Source organism: Nicotiana tomentosiformis, chromosome 4, assembly GCF_000390325.3.
Source record: "Nicotiana tomentosiformis chromosome 4, ASM39032v3, whole genome shotgun sequence".
NCBI classification, from domain to species: Eukaryota; Viridiplantae; Streptophyta; class Magnoliopsida; order Solanales; family Solanaceae; genus Nicotiana; species Nicotiana tomentosiformis.
This window is the reverse complement of record NC_090815.1, coordinates 19487400-19501558: the sequence shown is the minus strand read 5'-3', so window position 1 is coordinate 19501558 and position 14159 is coordinate 19487400. Positions and strand designations below refer to the sequence as shown.

At 32.0% G+C, this 14159-nt stretch overlaps 1 non-coding gene across 1 annotated transcript; it reads right to left on the bottom strand.

The window, feature by feature from the left end:
• Window positions 1-859: 859 nt before the first annotated feature.
• TRNAC-GCA (transfer RNA cysteine (anticodon GCA)) lies at window positions 860-931 on the bottom strand. Its single transcript has one exon. It is a non-coding gene; the product is annotated as a tRNA-Cys (tRNA).
• Window positions 932-14159: the final 13228 nt, after the last annotated feature.

Genomic DNA, 14159 nt, shown 5'->3' with positions numbered 1-14159 from the left:
TTTCAAAGACAACATCTACGACTATAAAGGGCAGGTTTGTTAGCTCTCAATCAACAATACTTTTATGCCATAGCATTAGCACCATAGTTAGGCTTCTATATATTGTTGAGGATTGCCAAAACTAGTCATGCTAATTGACTAAGGCCGAGTGCGATCTCATTTACATATACTTAAGCATAACATGTTTCTGACAAATGACTTTAATGTACTTTTTGTTGAGACAAAGGAAGTTCTAAGCACATGATTATCTTGAGCATACCATGATTTTGTCAAATGACTTTATTGTACTTTTGTTGTGATAAAAGAAGTCCTAGGCACATGGAAGAGAACTTCCCACAAGAACTCTTATCAGTCATGGAAAGTCCAAAGTTTAGTATTACAATCTAAGAAACACTACAACATACCCAGTTTGATCCCGAAAGTGGCCTGGGTCTAGAGAGATGGTATATGCAGACCTTATACTTTGCGTGAGTAGAAAAATTATTTTCGATATACTCTTGACTCAAGAAAGAGTTTTCAAAACAAATTTAAAAAATACAAGAGTAAGATTAAGATTGCAAATTTGATCTTCACAGCAAATAAATAGACAAGGATGACATTGAGAAGAAAAACATGATAGGGAAAATATTTGAAGTTTTCCAATCATTACAATGTTTCTTAAAAACTCATTTTTTGGTTGTTGTTGTAAAAACCAGCATAATATGTGTGTAATATGAGTAAACTCTGAAAATTGATTAAGCGAAATCTGAAGAAGTGAAAGAGGATATTGGAATCCGTTTGATAACTTTCACCATTTACGAAAGAAATAGGAAAGGAGAAATACAACCAATCGCACAAAATAATAAACAATGAATATTTAAGGGCCCAACCGGGTTCGAACCGGTGACCTCTTGATCTGCAGTCAAATGCTCTACCACTGAGCTATGGACCCTCGATGATGGAATAATTCAAATATGAACAATATAAATACATGAGTGCAATTTCCTATTGCAAAAAATTGTATTACTAAATACGGCCCATATCCAATTGTGAAGGAGTTAAAGATTTAAAAGTAGGGCCATTTTATGATATGTTATTTAGGTTATTTAAATAGACATTTCCTATAAAAGAATATTAAAATATTTTACTTAATAGACATTTTATTTTATATGAAAGAAAATTTACCTGTTTTAACCACCTATTTTTTATAAAAGTATTTCGTAAAAATTGCATGGAGCGCCCTATTTGGTCGCCCTTTTTTAACTTATACCCATTTTATTTTTTCGTTTGCATCCGTACCCATTTTTTTGTTAAAAGCGCTTTAAAAAGACGATTTTGCCCTTCTTTAATAAAAGGCTATTGACAAACTGTATGACAAAAATTTAAGCATGTTTAGGCTGAAGTTTTAGCAAATAAACTAAAAAACTTCAGCTTGTTTAGACTGAAGTTTCGGATAAAACACAGGACAAAACTATAGACTGCATTACAAAACTTCAGCATGTTTTGGTATGAAGTTTTAGCAAATGAACTAAATAACTTCAGCATGCATTAGCAAAAGCTCTTTAGAAAATTACATACTACAAGACAAAAACTTAAGCATGTTTAGTCTAAAATTTTATCAAATTAACTAAAATATTTCAGCATGTTTAGTCTGAAATTTTAACAAATGAACTAATATGTTTTGTCTGAAGTTTTAACAAATGAACTAAATAACTTCAACATGTTTTGTCTGAAATTTTAGCAAATGAACTAAATAACTTCAGCATGTGTTAGCAAAAACTCATTAGAAAATTACATACTACAAGACAAAAAGTTAAGCATATTTAGTCTGAAGTTTTAGCAAATGAACTAAAAAACTTAAGCCTGTTTAGTCTGAAATTTTAGCAAATGAACTAAATAACTTAAGCATGTGTAGTCTTAAGTTTTAGCAAATGAACTAAATAACTTTAGCATGTTTAGTCTGAAGTTTTAGCAAATGAACTAAATAACTTCAGCATGTTTAGACTGAAGTTTCGGATAAAATTCATGACAAAACTGTAGACTGCAGGATAAATAACTTTAGCATGCATTAGCATGAAGTTTTAGATTCAATGTGAAACATCTTCATGCTATATTAACATGAAGTTTTAGTTTCAACATGAAACACCTTCATGCTACATTAGCATAAAGTTTTAGCTTCAAGATAAAACAACTTCATGCAAGTGTGATTCTGAGATGAATCTGGACAAGTTTATAATTTTTTTATAAAGTTGCTGAGAGGAGAGGAGGGAATCGTTTTATATCTTTTGTCAGGGGTGTAATTATCATATTATTACTGATTTTTTGTGAGATGGCTACCAAATTAATAATTTTAAAAAAATAGGGTACAGATTAAAAGGTTGCACAAATATAGGGTACTGCTGCAAATTCTCCAAGTATTTCTAATCATTTCACAGGAAAAGAAACTAATATTGAGTTTTAACCAATTGGGTTGGCTACGGCTCGAATCGTAAGTGTAATGACCCAACCGGTCATTTTAACTTTTAGAAATCTATTCCTTAAAATAAAACTCCCCGAACATACTTTTATTAATTTATGACTCGCGGGGATGATTGGTTCGAGATTTGGAAGTGTGTGAGTTGAAATCGGAACACTTGGTTCCTTAAGTTAGCCTTAAAAGGCCAAGTTTGACTTCGGTCAACATTTTGAGAAAACGACCCTGGAATCGGGATTTGACTGTTCCAATAGATTCATATGATGATTTTAGACTTGGGCGTATGTCCGAATCGGGTTTTGAATAACCCGGGAGCGTTTTGACGCTTAATAGTAAAAATTAACTATTTGAAGGTGTAAAATTCTTTAAATTTGGTTTGGAGTAGGATTTTGAGTAATTGAAGTCCGTTTGAAATTCCGAGTTTGGGAATAGTTCTTTATAATGATTTAAGACTTGCACGCAAAATTTCGTGTCATTCCAAGTAGTTTAAGTATATTTCGGCGCATTGGATGTAAATTGAAGAACTTGAAATTCTTAAGTTTGAATCAATTTGGCTTAGGGTATTATTCTTAGATTGATGTTGTTTTACGCGTTCCGAGAATTTGAGCGAGTCCGTTTTATGATTTCAAACCTGTTGGTATGTTCGGATGGGACTCCGGGGGTCCCGTGTGTTAACCGGACGAGGCTCAGACCAATTTCGGGCTTGGGAAAAAAATGCTGAAGCTTTCTGCTTCTGGTACGTTCGCACCTGCACTTGGACAGTCGCAGGTGTGACCCTCGCAGATGCGAGCTTCAATCGCAGAAGCGGAAAGGGGAATGAAGGCATGCTATCGTAGGTGCAGAACATTGGGCGCACCTGCGAACGCGCAGGTGCGAGAATATTTGCGCAGATGCGACCGTGGCCCAGGCGAGTGGAACTCACACCTGCGTGGAATTTCTGCAGGTGCGAAAGCCGCAGGTGCGGTACCCCTTCCGCAGGTGCGAAATCACTGCTTGGCAGAATGGTTAAAAATTGGGGCTCAGACATTTTAAGCCCATTTTTCCTCCATTTTCGGGCGATTTCAGAGCTTTTGAGAAGGGAGTTCAACTAACAACTTGAAGGTAAGTTAATTCTATACCCTTTGAGTTAAATACATAGATTATGGGTAGATTATAACTAGTAAATCTTAGAAATCAAGGGTTTAGGTAAAAAAACCTAGATTTTTATAAAAATAAGATTTTTAACCACGAAAATAGTTATGGAATTGGGTAGAAATTATATATTTGAGTTCTTGAGATTATGGGTAACGTTTCCATCCGAAATTTTTCAGAATCCGGGCATGTGGGCATTGAATCGGGTAGGGTAATTTATTTGGATAGGGTAATTTATTTAATAGATGAATTTCGAAATATTGAACATATATTAATTATTTTATATAACTTTTGAATAGTTTCGGATTTTTCGGCATTGAATCGAGAATTTTACGCGACGCGATAATCGGAAAGTGGACTTTGAGACGAGGTAAGTCTCTTGTCTAATCTTGTGAGGGAAAAATTACCCATAGGGATTAAATTGAATAATTATTGCTAATTGTGGAGGCTACGTATGCACGAGGTGATGAGAATCCGTATGTAGCTACTATAAATGCTAAAGTCCGGGTAGTTTAGGACTCAAAGCATGAGTTATTTGTGTAAATTGTATTCCCTGATTAATTAATATTAGTAACTCAAAGTATATATATATATATATATATATATATATATATATGAATATATTGTGAATTGTTAGATAAAGATATCAATTAATTGTTAAAAGAAATTATTCTTCCTCCCGAATTTATCTCATAATAAATATATTCTCCTTCCGGAGGTACATAAAAAAATGTCCTCCTTTCTTGTGGAGCGGGCCGAATGCCTCGGCAGGATAGATGCATCTATGGATCGCGCCGCACGTCCCTCGGCAGTGTACACGACACTCTGGATCGGGCCGTACGTCCTCGGGAGAAATCGTGCTTAATAATATTAATAATTACATGATACTTTAATAATTTATTTCAGCTTGCGAAACTAATTGATAAATTAAAAAATCCTTGAAATTTAATGAATTATTATTCTTGCTTGTTAAAGAATTAATTGTTATTCCTGTAAATGATATTTAATTGATAAATTAAAAATTATTTGAATTGAAGGATATTAATTAATATGTTAAAAATTATTGCATTCGAAGGAATTTGATTATTTCCGTTGATTAAATAAATTATTTTAAATTATATAAATCATACTGATTTAAATATCCTAATTGTATTTCAGTTATTATTATTGACCCATAGTGAGTGTCAAAGTCGGTCATCTTGTCTCTATCACTTCGAGATTAGGCTTGATACTTACTGGGTACACGTTGTTTAGGTACTCATACTACACTTGCTGCACTTTTTGTGCAGGAATTGAGGCAAATACTAGTGGGAGACCTATCGTCTTACACCCACGTTATCTAGGGGCATAGTGGTGAGCTGTTTCTCTGATCCGTTCTGCAGTTACTAGTGTCTTTCTTTGTATTTTTCACTCTGCCCATTTTTATTTCAGACAATATTTGAAGTTTTGTATAATCTACTAAATGCTCATACACTTGCACTTGTGACACCAGGTCTTGGCACACACATTGGTAGAGTTTGGATTTTATTATATTTTTTTTGGTTTTAAATTTTATCAATGTATGATTAATTTATTAGTTAGCTTGCCTAGCTGCAGTGTTGGGCGCCATCACAACTTATAGGTGAAATTGGATCGTGACAGTAAGCAACCCATGAGTTCCAATAGGATTCGGTCTACAAAATCCTTGTAATTGATACCTAAAGATTTACATTTTTTAATGTAATTTTTAAATATATAAAATTTATTTCAAGAATATAGATAGTTTATAAGTCACAATAATTAGTAACTCAAAGTATTTAAAACCTAAAAACAACTTTGGTTAAAAAAATCACCTTTGACTCTTTAAATATAAATAATTGCATAAAATTGGACAGGAGTATAATATATGTGTGAATATACTATACACGCAAATTTCATGTTTAAAAGAGGAAAAATAGCTTCCCTCATTTTGTGATGGAAGTAAGTGCCGTCACAATAATCTTAACTCTTGGTACTCTTACCAACGGTTGCACATTATTGTTAATCTATCGTATCATATACTATATTATAAGCACCAAGAATAAAAATTAGAATTTGGAAGACCAAAATGACCGTACAATATTATTAGACTTTTATGTCTTTAAAAGTTATATTAATAATACATTCAATATTAATAATAAAAGTTAGTTTTGTAACATTAAATTTGACTTGGGATTATCAAAGAATTTATTAAGATACATTTATCTAAATTCTTCACTTTACAAAGATAAACTCTTTAACTTCAAATTGTATAATAATTTTTTTGAGCTATCATTTATAGTTCTTACATTTTATCTTCTCCTTCTATTCTTTTTAGCTTAAATATTCAAATTATTATGATTTCTAAGTGCAATTCATTTCTTATAAATGCAATCATGATTCAAAGCATTTTACCATCCATTTACAAAACGATACAATTTTTTCAGTTATGTACTAATTATATGGGATAGACTGCAGAACACGTATCCAAGGACTAGTAATACTCAAAAAATTAATTAAAATACTCTTCGATTTGGTAAATACATAGTACATGTTTTTGACTTTTCAACATAACTATATTTTTCAAGAAAACATTTCCAAAAAATAAGCTCTTTTGGGAAACGTTTTTCGAAAAGTAATAATTTGAACTTTTTTCACTTTTAACCCGCGCTAAAAATTATTTATATTAGGTTGTCGAAAAAGTATATAAAATTTGTATATTTTTTGTATATAACATAGAAAATGTATATATATACAAAAAAAAATTTTATTTTTTTAACTATTATTTTGAGAGTTACCTAATAATTTCTAGTTCTTCCTATTTGACTTTAACTCAAATATTCATTTGAGAGGGACCTAAGATCCTAGATTTTAGATTTAGGACCACCTCTTTAATGGCCAAATGTTGCCATCAAATAGTGGGTTCGAATATAACCATAGCTAACTTTACTCCATTGAAAATGATTGAACAAAACCAATATTCCCTCACTTTACCACATATGCATTTTGGGCCGCTCAAAATGATGGATTCACCTCCCTTAATTTAACTTTTTGAAAATTAACTAAAATAATCGTCGACCCACCTGCTTAAAATTATATCAAATGAATGTATATGTATATTAATATATAATCAATGTATAATTTATGAATATCAATTAGAAAAAATAAATAAATATTTGTGTAATGATCCCCCTACTTTTTTTAGAAAAAAGGGCAAAAAAGAATTCAATGTTTCCATTTTTATTTGCTGCATGATTAAAAGGCAAAAAATATATTCATAACACTTTATACATCAAATTTAATTAATCTAATTTTAGAAATACAATGACATAAATTACGATGAGTATAGATTCAATCTTATCATTCTTCGCTTGATTATGAATCTTGCATGAAGTTTAACATTTATTATGTCCTATATAAATTTAAATTCTCATATTTTATATCTATGAATACGTGATCCAAGTTTTAGGAAAAAATTGACACCTGTCATGTGTTTATTGGCTTGAATATGCAGCTGGATAAAGCTAATTTTCCTGATTAAAGTTCAATCTCATGGGTAGCAAAAAGAATCAGATTTAAGGTTTGCATTATATCTTTTTATAGTTTTTCAACCAATCCCCAAGTGGAAAGGGCAATTATCTTTTTGATAAGATTCCAAAATGGAAAGAATATGTACCGAAAAAATATACAAAACAATGGAGGGTTGTATCATACATTTATGGAGAAGGATTTCTTTTAAACCATTTCATTAAATCCAAAATGGTTTCTTCTTACATATTTAATTGATGGAAAAACATCTTAGCAATCTCCTCAAAATTAGTCAAAATTCTTCAATTTGTAAATTTTTTCTAAAAAATTGTTTTCAACATAGACTAGAAAGGAAAATATCAATCAAACAGAGAGGAAAAAGAATAGTGGGAGTATTAACAAATTAACAACAAATATAACTAGGGTTTGTTTGCGTGATGGATAGGATAATTATATTTTTAAATAGATGTTTTTTTTTAGCTAATAGATGTTTTCGAGTTTGAACTCGGGGAATAAAAAAAATTGGGCGAGCTCTTCCCCTCACACTTGGTACAAATTCAAATTAATCGAAGACAAGACAACTAGTGAATTTTTGAGAGACCCTCGACTATAGAAAAGATGAAAAAAATATAATGGGCAACAAGTAATAAAGACGCAAAATAAAAAGAATAACGAATCCAAGATAGTAGTCAAACGTTAAGTAATAATAGCAATCTAAAAATAAAAAAATATCAAACTAACACTAATGTTATCAAATTGAGGAAGACATAGGGAAAATCTCGACTACCCAACATCAAGTAAGAAACTAAATAAAAAAGAAGTGTTTTCCATCATTTCTCTCTTTCTCAAATGTAATGCATACTCACAAGACAAAAGATATAAATATTAATCTAGCATTAAGTTGAAGTTAAACTAGAAATAGATAGAAAAATATACAAAAAACTTCCTTAACTTGACTTCCTTACAACACTCAAAAGCTAAGAGAAAAGTGGGGGTGGGGGGTGGGGGGTGGGGGAATTGGTATTTGGTAAGTTGATACAATTTACAAGCAAAAGAAACCAAAGTTGCCATTGTCAAAGTTGAGAGCATAGCTTAAAGGATCATAGTGGAAAGTACTCAACTTGTTACTCTTCTTCTTCTGGTTCAAGATTTGAGCTCTAAGTTTCAAGAAAATGCTCTTGAGTTTCCTCTTCCTATACAAAAACACCAATCTTGAATTACAACACACTTCAACTACTAATCCCATCTCTATATCGAAACTCTGAAATTCTACACTCAACATAAATAAAATCTCTATTGCTAAGGTCAAAAACCAAAGCCAAGAAAATAAAGGGAGAGTACTGAAGTGTACAGAAGAGATAAAGGGGCTTAAGAAAGATTTGAGGAGAATTTGGTTTTGGTTTGTTGTGTGTGTTTTATTGGTCTCAGAAATAAGGGGGGTTTTGGCTTTGTAGCAGTGCAGAGCTACAGACTGAGAGAGCAGCAGCTGCTGCTGCTTTGTGCTGTCGCTAGCTGCTGATGCTGTTGCTGAGTGACTGAGTGCTGTCTATCAAATGGTATACTAGGAAAAGTGATCTTGTTTTGTTTTGGACCGGGGTATTTGGCTTTTAAGAAGGTCCCTTCTTATCTTTAATGCCTTCCCAAATTAACATTTTGGATACGAAAAAGGCTAAATATATACTTGTACTATAAAAAATATTTAAATGTATCATTTGTTATATTTTGAGTTCAAATATATCCCGTCAATATATTATTGGTTCAAATATATCCTTTTCCCGTTAAGTTTATCCAATGTGGACATTCAATCCTATATGGCGTTGGCATTTGATGAGGTGGATGTCACATGACTTGTCACCTCAGCGCCCCTAACCCACTTTATCCCTCCCTTCTATTTTTTTTCACCGCTACAATTTTCTTCCCCTCCACCAGTACTATTGCCACCATTACCGCTACCATGATAAATATTGTATTTTAAATTTTAGTCTTTTATATATGGATTAGGAGCGTTGGGGTGGCATGCCATGTGACATCCAGCTCATCATATATTAGTGTCACGTAGGACTAGATGCCCACCTTGGATAAACTTAACAGAATATAAGTATATTTGAACCAATAATATTACGGCAGGGGTATATTTGGGTCCAAAGTATAACAAATGATATATTTAAACTTTTTTTCATAGTACTTGACAAGAGTGAGTTGCTCTAGTGGTGAGCACACTCCACTTCCAACCAAGAGGTTGTGAGTTCGAGTCACCCCAAGAGCAAGGTGAAGAGTTCTTTGAAGGAGGGAGCCGAGGATATATCGGAAACAACCTCTCTAACCCAGGGTAGGGGTAAGGTCTGCGTACACACTACCCTCCCTAGACCCCACTAGTGAGATTATACTGGGTTGTTGTTGTTATTATTTTTCTCATAGTACATGGGTATATTTGGCCATTTGCCCTTTTGGATATTATACAAAAGAGTAAGGGGTCGTTTAATATATGAGATAAGAATAATAATTTCGGGGTAAAAATTGGGATTGATTTTATTCCATGTTTGGTTTGGGGAATTAACTAATCCCGGGATAACTTTTACACTAAAATGGTCGGATCAATTATCTCACATAAAAGGTGGGATAACTAATCTCATGGGATATCTCTCCATTGTACCAAACGACCCCTAAAGGTTAGAGGTTTTTGGGTTTGAGCCGTGGTGGAGTCAAGAATTTTATAAAGGGTGATCAAAATTTAACAACAACAACAACAACAAACCCAGTATAATCCCACATAGTGGGGTCTGGGAAGAGTAGTGTGTATGCAGCCTTACTCCTACCTTGTGGAGATAGAGATGTTATTTTCACTAGACTCTCGGCTTAGAAAAGCATAAGCACCACGTTAAAGACGAAAAATAATTTTCTAAATACTCAGTATAATTTTCAGATCAAGGGTGTTTAGTTGATGCGCATTCTCCTCTATTTGAGTCCTCAAAACAAAACAAAATCTATAAGAAGCGTATTCACCTTTACAACTTGTTTGGATGGTTGTTACTTATCGTTTCATAATATATTGTATTGTATTGAATTATATCGTATTAATAAACATTACGCGGCACACATTTTGATTTAAAAAATTAACTTATTTCCAAATACCAAACATCGGGTAAGAAATAAATAAAAGATTTGTTTGAGCATCAAATATTATTTCAGTATTTGACGGTTTATACAGATAATGGTCGAGCTATAATATTGTATATACCAAACTTTAATATTTCTAATATTGATTTATGAAAAACTTAGAGGTAAAAAATGTTAGTTGTCATACACAAATTTTCAACTTCACATACGTCTTTTTCAAGTAAAACTTATGTTCAAAAATATAACTTAGCTCCTAAATATTCTTTTCCAGCTTTCAAATTTTGTTTTCTACTTCAACCAATATTGTCCGTAACTGAAAAACCTTTGAGGAACAAAATGGTGAATAAGCCGCTAATCATAATGAAAACAATCTCATGTAAAATAGTTTGCTTGGTATTGAAAATTGCAAGAATCTTGCAATGTCTGGTTTAGAAAAGAGTACATTACTAGTGGCGGATCTAGGATTTAAATTTTATAGATTTAACTTTTAAGGTTTTATGCATTGAACTCATTATATTTTTAAAGTTATGGGTTCATATCCACTTTTTTTGTAATTTTAATAAATTTTTACACCGCGTCGAAAGTTATGGGTTCATTTGAACCCGTTAGTTGTTCACTACATCCGCCTCAGTACAGAACAATTTAAAGTTTTGTGATGGTCAAATGGCACTTCATAAACTAGAAACTTAGATGTCGTTTGCTTATTAGAGAATGAAACAAAAGTGGGGTCAAAATTTCAAGTTTGTAATTCAGAATTTTAATCATTTTAAGTTATTAAATTTCTAGATTAATAATTTGTACATATATTCGATAGATTTTGTTAAAACAAAAACACTAGCTCCCCCAGAGAAAAACTCCACATGATAGTGTATAAGTTAGAACAAGCTAAATGAAGTTGTTAAAATCAGAGACAGATCTAGAATTTCTATAACATGGGTGCACCATTAAAGAAATGAGGGGAAAAAATAGTAAGTGGATTTGATTCCTACTCTTTTAGATGAATAACTTAACATTCAACAAAGTGCACTATTTAGCCCTTTTGGAGCATCGGTGCCCCATAGATATGTACATAATATTATATCAACTTTAGAAAATATATACATAAAATATCTAACTTGCCGGAAAGATCATGGGTTCACGGGCCCCATAGATATCAATCCGCCCCGGTTAGAACCATAGGAAACATCTATATAATTGCTAGCATATCTCTTGAGGAATAATTACTTAAGTATGCTAAACTAATTCCTCTTTTATGATTTTTTTAAAACTTTCAATACAATAAAAATTTATATATTGTCATTTAAAGAGAGTAATCTAGTTGTTAATAATATGAGTTAAGAATTATGAGTCCCGCGTTCAAACTTCGAAAGTAATAAAAATAAATATTTCTTTCTATCTATTTGAGCGTTAGTGGAAAGAATTATCTGATATATATACTAATAAAATGATAGCAAATATTCTGAAAAATTAATCAAAATATGTGCAAGTTTATTTGAACACACGATTATAAAAAAAAAATTCTAAAACCTCTAATCTATTATCGGTCATTTTCAATACTAGGGGATGGGGAACAGGGAGGGTATGGTCACATGGTCTTTGGTCAAGATTACAATAATATGACAAAACGTACAAGCAGATATAGAGATTGATTGGATTTGGAGATGTGGATTCTGTTTCTGTTTACTGTTGACATCTCTATAGATTCGTTGTCTATTCCTTTACACATTTTTAAGGTTTCTTAAATAAATAGGAGTAGTTTAGATTATATCGTTTGTACTTTTACCCTTGAGATTTCTCAACTTGACATTAAGGTCTCTTAAGATATTAGAATTGCATAAACTACGTAACTCAAAATATTAATAATTCATTTTTGTGTAATTGTTTTTCACGAACTTGTTCTTTATTCCGGACAGCTTTATATATTCACTAAAATTCACTAAACTCCCTTAAACTGCTATAGTTAGTGGGAGTAGCAATTGCACTTAAATGTTGTTCTAGTATGAAATGGGTTGAAGAAATGTTAAAAATTTCTTCTTTTGTTCATCTTTTACTTTATTTGTGAAAAAAAATTATCTTTTGGATAAAAGTGTTTTTGCTTTTTTTAGTTAGTCATGTTGAAAAATGTAAGAAAGTTTAGTTATTAGAACCTAGAAATAAATATACGAGAAATCAAAACACACAAATCCCGATAGTTGGGAGGTCAAGTTTGATGAATTATCATAAGGTTTTCGAGTCAAATTTCAGCGAACATTTAAAAAAGACATTAGTTGATTTTTTAAATATTTTTTTAAGTCTTGATATCTAGCCGGTGAAGATAAAAGTTACCTGACAAAATAGTTGAAATGCACCCCTCCATCGCATTAGAAAATGGAGGTCAAGTTCATTAGACTCTATTGATTGTGACAAAATAGACAAAAGAAGTCTAATTTAATTATTGGGACCAATCTAAATAGAAGCAAAATACAAAAGAGGAGATATGACTATTTGGCATTGGGGAGCTCAAATTCCATATAATAAATGAGAACACAACTGTGTAAAAAAGTAAGACGTAGCATAAATCCTCGAGCTACTTTTCACAGTAGTTTTAGGTATATAGAAAGAGAGATGGTTGCCGTGCGTGTGGGGGCAGAGATTATGTCGAATAGTATATATAGATAGCAGAGCACGCCCTTTCTGCCCAGCAATTCGTATACTACTTGTGTCGTCCCTTTCACTCCATATATTGTTCATTTTCCTATTCAATTAAATTACTCCCTCATAATTAGAAAGAAAAAAAAACTCTCTTGTTGTAACAAAAACAATTAGGCATCGTTTGGTTTAGAAGCGAATTATGCAGGAACTGTAATATAGTGAAATTATACGTTTTGCGGAACCTGTTGGTATAGAGTTTGGAGATTAATCTGAGATAAATTTAACTGAAAATATGATCTAATCGATCTTAACTTATTTAAGATTGAGATGCAATAATTATTGTTGCGATTGTATATTGAGTTAAGATGACCCGATTCCTATCAGATAAGTAGATCGAAGAAAGGAGAAGGGAAAACTACACAGTATAGTTGCTCTAAAAAATAATAGATGACAAAACATATATTTATATATATCTATATATATATTTGTATGGGTCAAAATCTATCTTTAAAATATATAAACCAAGATAGTACTAGGGGAAGAATTCCCAAGTCGTCGTTTATTTAAATGGCCAAAGAAGCGGCGAAGTCTGTGGTCGAAGAGCCAACAAAGGACGAAGTCAAGGAGTCAACAAGGGTCGAGGCCAAGGTCGAGCCCCTTTGATGGAGCTATGACGGCTAGCTTCAAGATATGATATGACAGAGAATATTCTGGTGGATATTCTCTACACTTGTACTATTAGATTTTTTTAGGAACATGTTCCCTATAAATAGAAAAAGACACTATGATGGGGGACATGCGATATTCATTTGTAAAAAACACACTTTGATTTGAAGAAAGGAATCAGATCTTATTGCTAGTATACAAACATTACCTTTTCACTGAAATTCTTGTCTACACTTTTTCACCAACGAGAATATTCAAAGATTCAAGGGATTGTCTATCATTCATCATTGTGAGAAAGAACATCATTTCTTGGGTGACCCATTCATCCTATTTACTTAAATATCATTTATTGCTATTCATTGTTATTAAATACTAGCTTATTGCTTCTTATTTTTGGGATATTTACTATATGTCACAGCCACAGTCCGACCATATCTACGTAGTATTTGTTGCTTCTTTAAGAACCCCATCTAGGAATATTATTGTTAGCTAAGATTAACCCTTATTTACATAAATTTAATTATTTGAACCAAGATCTACATTTTTTGGTCAAACAATTCGGCGCCGTCTGTGGGAATTTCTTAGTTAAATTTTTAGTTTCCTCTAAATCTACAATTAACGCAGGTCACTAACTTCA